This window comes from Acipenser ruthenus, chromosome 2, assembly GCF_902713425.1.
Source record: "Acipenser ruthenus chromosome 2, fAciRut3.2 maternal haplotype, whole genome shotgun sequence".
In the NCBI taxonomy this organism is placed as follows: domain Eukaryota; kingdom Metazoa; phylum Chordata; class Actinopteri; order Acipenseriformes; family Acipenseridae; genus Acipenser; species Acipenser ruthenus.
Genome location: NC_081190.1, coordinates 75146539 through 75159016, shown reverse-complemented (window position 1 = coordinate 75159016; position 12478 = coordinate 75146539). Strand labels below are relative to the sequence as shown.

The 12478-nt window shown below is 41.6% G+C and overlaps 1 protein-coding gene across 3 annotated transcripts in view; it reads right to left on the bottom strand.

Annotated features, from left to right (window-relative positions):
- LOC117409284 (receptor-type tyrosine-protein phosphatase delta) overlaps positions 1-12478 on the bottom strand; it is a 696619-nt gene that overhangs the window by 386394 nt on the left and 297747 nt on the right. For all 3 annotated transcript variants that reach the window (XM_059001224.1, XM_059001244.1, XM_059001233.1), the window contains one exon: positions 6434-6482. The gene's annotated coding sequence lies outside the window, so the exon portion shown is untranslated. The remainder of the gene's footprint in view (positions 1-6433; positions 6483-12478) is intronic.

Sequence of the window (12478 nt, the reverse complement as noted above, 5' to 3'; positions counted from 1 at the left end):
CTCTTAAAATGAGCCCTTCTCTTCGGGTTTCTGTAATTCCCTTGCAATTGGTTTGCTGGAAGTCGGCTTGCCACTTCTCCGGAATCAGAACTCGGCAGCTGAATCCTGAGCAAACGCCACGCAACTGTGCGTCGTTTTTTAAAAATGAAATATATTATTTCAACAGCCCACATCGCTTAGCGACTGTAGTCTGCTTCTACTAACTTTGTAGCTTGCTGCCTGTGTTTTCAATTTTTCCTCTGCCTTGGCAGCTTCGAAAAATATCAGAGAGAGAGACGTATCCTCCAGCAGGATCCGGCTTCTCTTGTGCCCGCTGTTGAGTCCGGTACTCTGGGCAACCTCAGCTTGCACACTCGCTGTGCACAGCCTAGTCTGCCCCTAGAGGTTGTCTATTACTATTGTTTTTCTGCTTGCACCCTTACCCTCCAGCTTGCTGTTGAGTGTCTGTGCGTGTGTATACTGCCTTGCAGTTTGAAAAAAAAGAGAAAGGAAAACAACTACAACCGTGTGCTTCCTCCAATAGGCCTGGTATTACCTTGTCATACTGTTGAGTATACTCCACGGTCTTTCAAACCACTCACCCAGAAAAGCGGTGTGTAGGTCTGTCTTTTTCTCTCCACGTCTGTAGGCTGTACCACCCCGCTGCAAGATACACGCTGCACCGGTTTTGTACTGCACACGATCCAGACGGCATCTGGGAATTGCTCCACTCCACCGTAAGCTTTGTGCTGCACTGGTTGTGTGACTGCACGCAGACCAGACTGCAACTGTCTGTAGGCTATGCCTCCACACCATTGCAAACTACGTGCTTTTCCTGGTTGTGTGACTGCAAACAGCCCAGACTAGAAACACAGCTCAGTACCCTTGGTGCTTGAAGCCCTCAGTGCTTGGTGCTCGGTGCTTCGGCGCCCCAGTGTCTCGGCCTTGACACCCTCGGTACCCTCGGTGCTTCAGCGCCTCGGTGACGTATGGCTTTGATGCCTCGGTGCTTTGGCACCCTCGGTGATCAAGAGCTGCCCTGCATCGGTGGCCTCAGTACTTTTGGTGCCCTCTGTACCTCAGGGCCTCAGTGCTTTGGCGCCTTGGTGACCTATGGCCAACGCCTCAGTGCTTCGACGCCCTTGGCAATCAAGAGCTGCACTGCATCAGTGGCCTCAGTACCTTCGGTGCCCTTGGTGCCCCATTGCCGCGGTGCCTGTGACCCAGAGCCGCGGTACTCGACACCCTCAGTACCTTCAGTGCTGTCGGTGTCCCCAGTGCCTTTACACTTGATGCCTCAGTGCTTTGGTTCCGTAGACGCTCTAGAGCTTCGAAGCCTCTGTGCTTCGGTGCCTTCAGTGATTGCACGTTCTGTGCGTCGGTGGCTTCAGGCCCCTTGGTACATTGGTACTTCGGTGCCCCAGTGCATCGGCGCTTTGGTGCATTAGCGCCTCCCAGGGCTCCAGAGCCTCAGTGCTTCGATGCCGCTGGTGTCCGAAAGTCCCCTGCACCTATTATATAGGTGCCTTCAGTGCACTCGTGCCTCAGTGCCCTACAGTCTCAGGCTTTCACCCTTGCACATCCTGCAGGTCGAACCTTCCCCCACAGGACAAGCTTGAATTGTGTGTCCGGTGCTTGGGCAGACAGCACACCTCTTCTACCTTAGAAGACAGGACGTTCTGCCCCATTTGCGCAAACTTCAAGGAGAGAGTCCTGTGCAGGAGGCTAGCAGGCCCAAGAGAATCAGGTTTTCGAACCATTGCCAGCTGCTGCAGGGCTAGCCCTGGGAGACCCCGCTACACATTGACTCAGTGTCCACGGGCGCTCATACTTTGGCGACCTGTTTTCTAAAAGGTGCTCGGCGGTTGCGTCCTCTTAGGAGGGACGTCCTCCCCAAATGGAGTCTAGACATGGTATTGGAGGCTCTCATTAAGGCCCCATTTGAGCCTATACATTCCATAGAGCTGAAACATCTCTCTATGAAGACTTTTTATTAGCCATCATCTCCGCTAAGCGGATCATGAGCTGCAGGCTCTGTCTGTGCACAGTTCCTGTGTGCGTGTTTGGGACAATGGGAACAGGCTATCATTACGCACGAACCCTGCATTTCTACCTAAGGTAATTACGGCTTTCCATTTGAACCAGTCAGTGGAACTAGAGGCTTTCCATCCCATTCCTTCTGATTTAGAGGCGGAAAGGAGACTCTGCAGTGCGGGCATTGAGAGGTTATGTAGATAGGACGAGAGTGCTGCATCAGTCTGACCAGCTCTTCTTCTGTCATGGTGAAAGGATCCTGGGTCAAGCCCCCTCGAAGCAACGGCTGTCCCACTGGATTGTGGACACAGTTTCGACTGCATATACTAATGCTGGCCTAACCCCACCTGGGAGGGTGGCCGTGCACTCTACCATAGGTGTGGCTATGTCATGGACCCTGTTTAGAGGCGCCTCATTGACCGATATCTGTACTGAGACTAGCTGGGCTACTCCGGATACATTCATCAGGTTTTACCGACTTAATGTGGTAGATCCCTCTATGCTTTCATTAGGCACAAGGGTCCTTGAGGTTGTACGCTCACACCACCAACACTAGTTGGCGGTAGCGAGGCATCCCTCATATACTGTCCACTCACACTCCCTCGCGACAGCTTTGGTATGCTTTGGTGGTCGTCTTCAAATTGAAAGGGAATGATAGGTTACGGATGCATCGTGGGTTCGATGCAAAACAGAATGTGATCTCCGTGGAGTGACATCCTCGATCCCGCCCATCGAAGGAATAAGGAGGGGCCTATCAGCAGCTTTGATATAAAATGCTCAGTGAAAACCTGACTTGTGGCAAGCATATATCCAAAAGGTATTGGTTGGTGGTTGTCTTCTCATTACCTGTGACTCACACAGCAAAAAGTATTTAGATTCTAGAACAGTTAGCCTTGACTTCTCCAAACAGAGAGTTATATGAAAGTGTAAAAGGTAAAATATATATTTTTTGTTTTTCTATCTTTTTTTATTAAACACAGTTAAATTCTGTTTTTTTGACAGCCCAATCATTTCAATTGAAAGAGACATCTCTGCCAGCTCTGGGTCTGCCAAGGTTAACCCCAGCCACTATCTCTGTAAAGTGTCATTACTCCTGCTACTAGAGACAATCACAAAGCCATTTTGTGTCAGAGCTGTCATACCAGCATTTAAACCACCTTCTATGACTGTGCCTGTGCTTGGACAGCTGCTTTGAAAGCACGGTTAGCATGCCTCTTAGTTTTCCAAGCTAATTACCTAATTTCTCACAAAGAAAACTTGTATTTACGATTGTTGATATTTCTATTGGCAACTGTTGTTTTTTTCTTCTTCTGAAAAACAGTTTTAAACCATTATTGAAAGGAACCATATTTAAAAGCATACTGAGGCCAAGACAGAAAAAGCATATCCTGGAGGGTGGGATTCTTTATAGATAAAAACAGGGATGTATTTTATTTGTTTCGATTCAAAATATGGATGTACAAGATTTAGACAAACAAAATAAATAATTTAAGATAAAATTATGTCCAGTACACATTATACACAATCTCTTTATGAGTCTGCTGAAAAACATCTGGTAACAACTGATAATAAAACCATCTGCCCTTTTATTTGATTCACACAATTTAAATGAAACTGCTAAATTCAGCAATAATGTAAAAAGTTTTTTTTTTTTTTTAGTGCAATATTAAAAATAATAAACAGATGTCATGCCAATTGTTGGCAATAACACCCTTACTATTAACCCTTTCAGTTTTAGAATGTCACATTACTTCATGGCCACAAAACATGACTTTTATTATAACATAGCCATCTTTGTCCATTGTTGAGAGCTATGTAACACTTATTGCTGTCAAATCTTGAATGTTGGTTTTATCAGACGACAGAGTCCTAGGCTTATCAGTCTTTTATGTGTCTATTATTATTATTATTAGTTTATTTATTATTAGTTTATTTAGCAGACACCTTTATCCAAGGCGACTTACAGAGACTAGGGTGTGTGAACTATGCATCAGCTGCAGAGTCACTTACAACTACGTCTCAATGAGTCAGTAGCTGAGGTGGGATTTGAACCGGGGACCTCCTGGTTACAAGCCCTTTTCTTTAACCACTGGACCACACAGCCTCCTTAAGGAATTGAAACCATTTTAATTTCTCTAGCCTGAGGCATTCTGGAGACATCTCTGCCGATGTATATGTATTTTTTTATTCAATGTAACCATGTTTTCGTAGTTCAGAATACCTAGATAATTAAATACACAAGCATGTTGTCAATGTAATGCATGTTGTATGTGTATTAGACACAATAACAGCATCATTAAAAAAAAAAAAAACTGTAAAACATTATTGAGTATTTTCTATCTTCATTTTGGAGACATGTTGCATTAACTAAAATGTGTTTCTACAGAGTCATCTGCAAACTGTTTGAGTGGTCTGGGCCAGCACTCAAAAAAATATCAAAAACCCAATGGGGCTTAAGCTTACTTAAACGCAATATGTTGTTATTTGTCCTTGACTCCCTTAGCTGAACCTCTGGCATTTTCTAATTCTTAAAAAAAAACCAAAAAAAAACACACTTCATCTGTGATTTTAGGTTAGGTATTTGAAGTTCATTCACCTCACATCAACTTATTAAACCTGCTGTTCAAAAAGTTCAGATTTATTCCCTGGATTTTCTAGGACAGATGCATATTTACTCAGTGCAGGATTTACCTTCAAGTAATCTTGGTTTGGGATGTAGATTCAATAAATAGGGGCAGATAAAACATTGGTGGACACCACAGATACATTTATGGTTTTGTAACTTATTTTCTTTAGTACAAAACAAGCACAACCTTGTTTTGATATACTATTGTGTGTTTAAATTGAAACAATTACCACATTGATGTAAGATAACGCCAACCCCTCCCCCCACCACATCTAAAACAAAACAAAAAACAAATAATACAAATAAACTGCCCCTTTCATCTCAATTTGAAAAAAAAGCCATGCATGTGTGCTGAGTGTACTGCCTTGGTATTACAAAAAGTAGCAATTTATTAGAGTTGCAAGATATAAGTGAGTTGCAACAGATTGTAAACTCAAGCACAATTATTTCATCAGTATCTTCAGCCCTCCTCCCCTCCTCACACTTCCTCTCATCTTTTCAGCCCCCAGTGGTTTTGCTGAGATGGTGTGCATGGGGGCTCTTTGCATTTAGCATCTGCTGGGGCATCTGCTTTCTACTTAGTTACAGTACTTTATGTACATCATAACCTCTGAAGGAAGAAAAAATACATGATATATATATATATATATATATATATATATATATATATATATATATATGAAAATACAGATTTCATAAAGCTAAGGATCAGGTATTTCCTTCATGGTATCTCCAATTCTTGGTGATTAAGTGAATGAAATGCAAAAAATAAATAACTAAATAAATAAAAAAAGCACTTAAAACTTCATATTAATGTAACCGTTTAAGTAGAAACACTCTTTTCGAACAGTCTGTAGAAGTGTGGGTGTAAACAATGCCAAAAAAAGGGGGTGGATTCATTGTGGTGGATCTGTGAAGTTGGGCCTCCATTGCGCAAACTGGGCATCCTCTCACTAAAAGAATTCCCATGACAGGTGTTGGGTGGATGAAGAAACCAGTTATTATAATCCCTCTCTTCAAAATATCTATTTTATCAAAGCTGCATTCTGTGGTGACCCATTTTACCAACAAGGATTACAAGGTGATGTCTGAATGCACTGATCTCCAGTGAACACCAGTACCATCCCAGTAGTCAAAGTCTGCCGTGTGAAAGAACCAGCTCTGAGTCATCCACCTTGCACTCACATGGTAGTGCCTCTATTGGATAAGTCACTCGGGACCTACATTTTCCATAAAAGGAATCAAACAATTGTAACATAAAACGTAAGAAACCGTTTTGTTGCAGGAAGGAATAGCCACATTTTTGTTGCTTGTTTTACACCATTAAAATCAGAGTAATCTTCCTTGAAATCATGCCTTTACATTTGCACTTGCTTTAAAATATAGCCCTGTTCTTGAAAGTTGTGATTCTAAAGCTTTTAAATAGTTTCCACATCTGGAGCATGGGTTATGGAATATGTATGAAGCCATCTTTAGCCATCAGCTAAAATTGTACTAGCTTTTCATTACCTCACTGTCCTCACATCCCCACATTTAACAAGAATGACAACCATAGTTCTGCAAACCATAAATGCCTAAACAATATCAGAACAGGCAGTTGTTTCGGGATAAAACATGGCAAGTCTTCATGCTTCTGATTTTTTGATTTCAATAGCAAACAACAACTTATTTTGTTTTGTATGGAAATGTATTTTTTTAACAACAAAACATTTGAATACCAGTTGAAAGAATTAGCTGTTTTCAGCACAAAACCAAGGATAGGGAGAGAGAGAGAAAAAAAAACATTTACTCTACCCTGAGTTTGCAGGTTTGAAAATCAGTGGAACATTCTCTACCCTGAGACCTGCAGAGAGAGAAAAATAAACAAACTATTACTGTACATCAGTATACAAACACATATACGTCTACATTAAACTATATATAACCACAAATACAATGAATAACATACAATACAATAAGTAATATAAGTGTGCATTATTGAAAAAAGCAATGTGCTCCAACACAGACTTTAACCCCCTGACTACAGTATACTCCTTACATCACATCATTTAACAGTACTTCAAAATCTAGGTAGTGGGATCATGTTTTTTACATCTGGTAAGGATCCTGGCAGCGGCATTCTGAACCAGCTGCAGTCGGTTTATGGTGCGTGCCGGGAGACCACCATAATGAGAGTTGCAGTAGTCGAGTCGAGAGGAGACAAATGAATGACAAAGTATCTCCACATCCAGGAGGGAAAGGTAGGGACGGACTTTGGAGATGTTTCCAAGATGGTAGAAGGAAGATTTGACCACAGAGGAGATGTGGGCATCAAAGGAGAGGTTGCTGTCAAGATGTGTAAGCATAAATATAAAGCTGAACATCGTATAGCAGCAACGCGTGTTTATGGTAATTGATGAACTGGATTTATTATGTTTTATTTGTTTAATTTAAGAGAATCAGTAACTTATTTTTGTAATACTGCATAAGCCTTGTTGCTTTTGCTAGAGGGACAGTCTAAAAAGTAAAATTGTTTACTTACTGCATTATCTGACAGGACGTTACTTCCTATTGTGGTCTAGACTGGAGACAGACACACAAGCTGGCAATGTAAACAAGGTTGAACTGTTGTTGCATGGGACGGTAGTTTATTTGTATTTTTTGTGACAACAGTAAGAGTTAAGTCACACTGGGCAAGGGCTTCTGGTATGAAATAAATAATAATAATAATCCAACAGGATTTAACAAGTTCTGTATTCGGTTTCAGTAAATTAAACTACCTTATTTGCATGCTATATAAATACGCAAATTCTTGCTCACGACCAAAATTATACACATCATTATAATTAAAAAACAACATTTAAGATAGAAGACTGACAGGAGAGGCGGGCGTTAAAAAAAACACAAACGGGGCTCCCGAGTGGCGTGCAAGTGGAGTGCAGTCTGGACGTCGCGAGTTCGAGTCCAGGCTATTCCACAGCTGACCGTGGATGGGAGCTCCCAGGGGGTGGCGCACAATTGGCCGAGCGTCGCCTGGGGGAGGGAGGGTTAGGTCGGCCAGGGTGTCCTCGGCTCACCACGCACTAGCGACCCCTGTAGTCTGGCCGGGCGACTGCGGGCTTGCCTGTAAGCTGCCCGAGAGCTGCGTTGTCCTCCGACGCTGTAGTTCTTGGGTGGCTGCATGGTGAGTCCGCATTATGAAAAAAAGCAGTCAGCTGACGGCACACGCTTCGGAGGACAGCGTGTGTTTGTCTTCGCCCTCCCGAGTCAGTGCAGGGGTGGTAGCGGTGAGCTGAGCTTAAAAAAATAATTGGCCATTCTAAATTGGGAGAAAATAATAAAAATAAATGGCAACAAATACATTTATATTAAAAAAACAAAAGAAAACAAAACAAAAAAAACAACCACAAACACACACACAAAATGCTGCGTAGGATAAGGGCCTCGTCCCTATGCTGTAGCATTTTGCTTCCTATCATGAATGAGATTATATATATATATATATATATATATATATATATATATATATATATATATATATATATATATATATATATATAATTTAAGAAAATGGACACTGTAGGCTATAAACGGGGGTCACAGATTACTGTACTGTGCAAGTTATTTGCTATGCAGATGTGCACTCTCCAGTAATAATATTATGTGTGCGCCTGTAGTAGGCCCGATAAAAAAAAAAAAGAATCCCAGTGAAAAGCTTTTTACACAAGTCACGTTTACTTCAGTGCGTTTCTAAAAAAAATGTTTAAATCAAACTTTAGATAGTCAAATGCTGGCAATGCAAATAATGTAGTGCCACATACGTGACAGCACATAGGCAAATGCGAATGGAATTTATTTCAATTGTACAGTAGTATGCAAAAAAAAAAAAGCCGGTTCAGTACACATGGCTGTAAAATAAGTGCATTATTTTATTTATTTCTTTTTTTAATAAATTTAGTCGTTGCCAATTATTTTTTATTATTTTCTGCCAATTTAGAATGGTCAATTATTTTTTAAGCTCAGCTCACCGCTACCACCCCTGCCCTGACTCGGGAGGGTGAAGACGAACACACGCTGTCCTCCGAAATGTGTGCCGTGAGCTGACCGCTTTTTTTCACACTGCAGACTCACCATGCAGCCACCCAAGAGCTACAGCGTCGGAGGACAACGCAGCTCTCGGGCAGCTTACAGGCAAGTCTGCAAGCGCCCGGCCAGACCACAGGGGTCGCTGGTGTGCGGTGAGCTGAGGACACCCTGGCCGACCTAGCCCTCCCTGCCCCGGGCGGTGCTCGGCCAATTGAGCGCTGCCCCCTGGGAGCTCCCGTCCACGGTCAGCTGTGGAATAGTCTGGATTCGAACCGGTGACGTCCAGGCTATAGAGCGCATCCTGCACTCCATGCAGAGCGCCTTTACCAGATGCGCCACTCGGGAGCCATAAGTGCATTATTAAATGTGAAAAGAAAACGTTTATGGTAAGCTTGTCTTCTGTTCTACTTCTACCATTATTTACACTGTGTACTGTTTTACATGTTAACTTTATTTCCTGGTATGTGTGGTTTAGTTCATCTTACATACAAAGCTTAACGTGACCAATGAAATAGTTCAAGCAGAGGCAATAGACAGGATTCTTAATAATGGTTGCTCTTTTTTAAGCTGCTCAAGCAGCACTAACAAGTGCCAGAACTAGGCAGTGGCAGAGATACACACACAGAAACGAGAGGGGAAGGCCACCCCTGAACGGAGACAAGCAGCTGAGGGTGGCCACGGCAACACTGGGAAACACATGGTAGGGGAGACAGTGGGACACAACAGGCAACAGAAACAACAAAGGCAATCCAATAAACACATTGAATAACTCATAACTAATAAACATCAACATCAACAAGGACAGTGTGGTTTGCTCGACCACACGGCATTCTGGGTTGCCGCTGCACAGTTCCTTGTCAGTCCTGCGGACGGCAGCAGCAGGCGCTCTACAATATATATTTACATACTGTATATACCTATATATATATATATATATATATATATATATACAGTACTGTGCAAAAGTTTTAGGCAGGTGTGAAAAAATGCTGTAAAGTAAGAATGCTTTCAAAAATAGACATGTTAATACATTATATTTATCAATTAACTAAATGCAAAGTGAGTGAACAGAAGAAAAATCTAAATCAAATCCATATTTGGTGTGACCACCCTTTGCCTTCAAAACAGCATCAATTCTTCTAGGTACACTTGCACAAAGTCAGGGATTTTGTAGGCATATAGTCAGGTGTATGATTAAACAATTATACCAAACAGGTGCTAATGATCATCAATTCAATATGTAGGTTGAAACACAATCATTAACTGAAACAGAAACAGCTGTGTAGGAGGAATAAAACTGGGTGAGGAACAGCCAAACTCAGCTAACAAGGTGAGGTTGCTGAAGACAGTTTACTGTGAAAAGTCATACACCATGGCAAGACTGAGCACAGCAACAAGACACAAGGTAGTTATACTGCATCAGCAAGGTCTCTCCCAGGCAGAAATTTCAAGGCAGACAGGAGTTTCCAGATGTGCTGTCCAAGCTCTTTTGAAGAAGCACAAAGAAACGGGCAACGTTGAGGACCGTAGACGCAGTGGTCGGCCAAGGAAACTTACTGCAGCAGATGAAAGACACATCATGCTTACTTCCCTTCGCAATCGGAAGATGTCCAGCAGTGCCATCAGCTCAGAATTGGCAGAAAACAGTGGGACCCTGGTACACCCATCTACTGTCCGGAGAAGTTTGGTCAGAAGTGGCCTTCATGGAAGACTTGCGGCCAAAAAGCCATACCTCCGACGTGGAAACAAGGCCAAGCGACTCAACTATGCACGAAAACACAGGAACTGGGGTGCAGAAAAATGGCAGCAGGTGCTCTGGACTGATGAGTCAAAATTTGAAATATTTGGCTGTAGCAGAAGGCAGTTTGTTCGCCGAAGGGCTGGAGAGCGGTACACTAATGAGTGTCTGCAGGCAACAGTGAAGCATGGTGGAGGTTCCTTGCAAGTTTGGGGCTGCATTTCTGCAAATTGAGTTGGGGATTTAGTCAGAATTAATGGTCTCCTCAATGCTGAGAAGTACAGGCAGATACTTATCCATCATGCAATACCATCAGGGAGGCATCTGATTGGCCCCAAATTTATTCTGCAGCATGACAACAAACCCAAACATACAGCGAAAGTCATTAAGAACTATCTTCAGCGTAAAGAAGAACAAGGAGTCCTGGAAGTGATGGTATGGCCCCCACAGAGCCCTGATCTCAACATCATCAAGTCTGTCTGGGATTACATGAAGAGAGAGAAGCAACTGAGGCTGCCTAAATCCACAGAAGAACTGTGGTTAGTTCTCCAAGATGTTTGGGCCAACCTAACTGCCGAGTTCCTTCAAAAACTGTGTGCAAGTGTACCTAGAAGAATTGATGCTGTTTTGAAGGCAAAGGGTGGTCACACCAAATATTGATTTGATGTAGATTTTTCTTCTGTTCACTCACTTTGCATTTTGTTAATTGATAAATATAAACTATTAACATGTCTATTTTTGAAAGCATTCTTACTTTACAGCATTTTTTTACACCTGCCTAAAACTTTTGCACAGTACTGTATATATATATATATATATATATATATATATATATATATATATATATATGTATATATATATATATATATGTTATACTAATATTGCAAATCAATTTTTACATATTATTATTATTATTTGTTTATTTAGCAGACGCCTTTATCCAAGGCGACTTACAGAGACTATGGTGTGTGAACTATGCATCAGCTGCAGTCACTTACAATTACGTCTCACCCGAAAGACAGAGCACAAGGAGGTCAAGTGACTTGCTCAGGGTCACACAATGAGTCAGTGGCTGAGGTGGGATTTGAACCGGGGATCTCCTGGTTACAAGCCCATTTCTTTAACCACAGGACCACACAGCCTCCTTTTACAGCAGTTATTTGATGCATTTGTAAAGTATTGTTCCCTTCAACTTTTTGTTTTATTATTATTATTCCACATCACTGCACAGACGCCACATAAGTAAACAGAAAATTCAAATAAATGTTAAATGTCTGTTAATGAGAAGTCTATGTAAAAGTGTATAATATATTTAAAATGTGATCTTACTTGGAAATGTTTGCTTTAATAATAGAGGATGTTGCAAATACTAAGATGGTTTGCAAACCTAAAAGTTACACAGAGAAACCTGCAATGGAAAGAAATGATGTACTTTCCATTGCATATGTATACAGATATTTGAACTCAGCATTCCAGTAAAAAAGAAAAGGAAATTAAAAAGAAAAAACTACGTTTTAAGTGATAGTAACAGCTGACAAAGCTGAAAAAACTGGAAATTGTTGCCACTGCACTCATACTTCACCCATGGTATGACAAGGCTTTCCAGCACACACTGCTTAACTGGCACAGTAGGTGGGTTCACTTCAGACAACATAGGTAGTCACCACCACTGGGCAGGTCAGTGGGTCGCTGAGGATTTAAAAGTTCTCTGAAACAGCCTAATACAGTACATAGCCTTTACAAGTTTCGAAGAGTCACTGTCCTTTGTGATTAAAACCAAAACAACTGTAGTAATGACTGTTGACTATGTGGCATTTGTTTAATCTCTTAATTTTTGTAAGTATTCCAGTGAAATTGTGTACTGTTCATTATCAACAACATGACACAACTATGTGTAATTTCCAATACAAAGATGATCATTCTGTTACAACCTACATACATGTTCAAGGTGTGTTCAATTCTACTAAACCAACAACCCAAAAAAACAATCTGCTGTAAACATTAATCTCTTCAGTTAAAAATCAACAAAACAAACC